The sequence below is a fragment of the Nanorana parkeri genome, unplaced genomic scaffold (genome assembly GCF_000935625.1).
Source record: "Nanorana parkeri isolate BGI_ZX_2015 unplaced genomic scaffold, ASM93562v1 scaffold1025, whole genome shotgun sequence".
NCBI classification, from domain to species: Eukaryota; Metazoa; Chordata; class Amphibia; order Anura; family Dicroglossidae; genus Nanorana; species Nanorana parkeri.
This window is the reverse complement of record NW_017307293.1, coordinates 262,044-264,246: the sequence shown is the minus strand read 5'-3', so window position 1 is coordinate 264,246 and position 2,203 is coordinate 262,044. Positions and strand designations below refer to the sequence as shown.

General features: G+C 52.0%; 1 protein-coding gene across 1 annotated transcript in view; it reads left to right on the top strand.

The window, feature by feature from the left end:
• The first annotated feature begins 1,762 nt into the window (after nucleotides 1–1,762).
• Nucleotides 1,763–2,203, top strand: part of SLC6A6 (solute carrier family 6 member 6) — a 43,863-nt gene continuing 43,422 nt past the window's right edge. The window contains exon 1 of the mRNA XM_018567251.1: nucleotides 1,763–1,805. The gene's annotated coding sequence lies outside the window, so the exon portion shown is untranslated. The remainder of the gene's footprint in view (nucleotides 1,806–2,203) is intronic.

Genomic DNA, 2,203 nt, shown 5'->3' with positions numbered 1-2,203 from the left:
CAAAAAAATTAAAGTGAAAGGGTTAAAACAAAACAGCTGAATACACTTTGTACGTTCTATGTATACTTTGTATCGGTTCGCTGTTTTAACTGCCAATGGATCTGTAATACGGCATGTCCTGTGATTTACACACCTCTGCCACACTCCACGTTAACATCAATCATCCCAGCTTCAGTCTCCTGATAGCGAGTGACCTGTGAACACAGAGATGTATGAGGACCCAAATTTCCCACCACCGCCATGTTCCTCCGATGTTATAAAGTTGATGAATGTTCATATTTGCTGGTACGAGTGTGATCAGCACCGCCTGCGACTCGGTGAAAACGGAAGTGAATACAAAATAAGAGTTTGATTTGACATCAGATATGATTCTGCTCGGCCATAAACGTTCTGGTGAATCATGTGACCCGGGAGCTATAAAAGCGTTCTCTGTGAGAGTCCCTGAAATAAAATATATGGAGGGATTATCCGCAGAAAGGTTTAGTGAGGTCACCAGCGAGTGCAGCTAGTTCACCGCACACAGGAAGTGGTGTTCCCGCCTGCTGGCTCTGAGGAAGCAGCGGAGACTGGGGGAGAGGAAGGTGCTGACCCCCAGCAACCCTTTATATCCGGGGCAGTGGAACTACAAGTCCCAGTGTGCCATGACAGCTTCAGAGCAATGCAGGGTGCTGGAGGTGTCATCCAGGGCTGTGGAACTACAAGTGCCAGTGTGTCATGACAGCTTCAGAGCAATGCAGGGTGGCAGAGGCGTCATCCAGGGCTGTGGAACTACAAGTGCCAGTGTGTCATGCCAGCTTCAGAGCAATGCAGGGTGCGAGAGGTGTCGTGGAACTACAAGTGCCAGTGTGTCATGCCAGCTTCAGAGCAATGCAGGGTGTCATGCTGTGCTGTGGAACTACAAGTCCCAGTGTGCCATGAGAGAGGCGTCATCCAGTGCTGTGATACTACAAGCCTCAGCATTGGCAGCAGATTCCTGCATCTATTAGGGGAGGGCAGATGTAGGTCAAAAGAGGGGGAGTGTAAGTGCTGACCCCGACAACCCCTTAACTCAGGGGTAGGTAAACTCCGGCCCTCCAGCTGTGGTGCAACTACAAGTCCCATGAGCCATTGCAAGACCCTGACAGCCACAGGAATGACCCCCGAGACAGATGCATGGAGGGATTTGTAGTTTCACCACACCTAGAGGGCCAGACCTTACATCTACGGGAAAGCTAGGGGCCGGTTTTAGCCAGGGGCCCTGGGCAGGAAACAGTTTGTATTTCTGCCCATCCACTCATGAGATTTTCCCAGCTCTGCTACCCAGTACAACCCATTTCTCCCAGTGCGGAGGGAGCTGATTTTTCTCTCTGCTGCAGTTAAAGTGCAAATGAGTGGGATTTGTTTTTTTCCCCTCAGTTTTGGATAGAGTGGAAATCCATTCCCAGAGATGATTGTTCTATGGTTCTCTATGATGAGCAGAGAAAAGCAGTCACATGACCTGCTCCCTATGTGATCCCATCTATGTATCTCATGCAGCTATGTCATCTCTCATCTCCTCCTGCCCCCCCCTCCCCGGGTCTCATCTCTCGCTTTGTTGTCCCCCCGCACGTGTTCCAGGTTCCGCTTCATTTTCTCCCTCCACGCAAAGCCCCGCCCCCCTGTACCCGGGCAAGTCCCACCCCGCTCCCCGAGGACCACGCCCACCAGGCATAGACTGAGCGCTGCTGCCGGTGATTTTCCAGCCGGCGTGAGCTGCAGCGCTGCTTCATATAGAGATAGAGAGCCCAGAAGCCCACACTCACCCCAGGCTGGAGCCCAGGCAGCAGGTAGGTGATCACAGAGTGCTGTGTGTGGGACCCCCCCCCATCTCTGCATTATATAATGACATGCATGGTAGAGGTTTGCCTGCTTGGAGCTTTCTAGATGCTTGATGCATATGGGCATGCCAGAGGTGCCCTCCAATGCTGTGGAACTACAAGTCCCAGTGTGCCGTGCCAGCTCCAGGGCATGGCAGGAGTGCCAGAGGTGTCATCTGTTGCTATGGAGCTACACGTCCTGGTGTGCCATGGCAACTTCTGAATTGCAAGCATGCCAGCGTTGTCATCTATTGTTGTGGAACTACAAATACCAGCGTGTTATGCTAGCCTCTGGCCATTGCAGATGTGTCCGTGCTGTCATCCAGTGCTGTGGAACTACAACCCCCAACATTGGCAGTAGGTTTCTA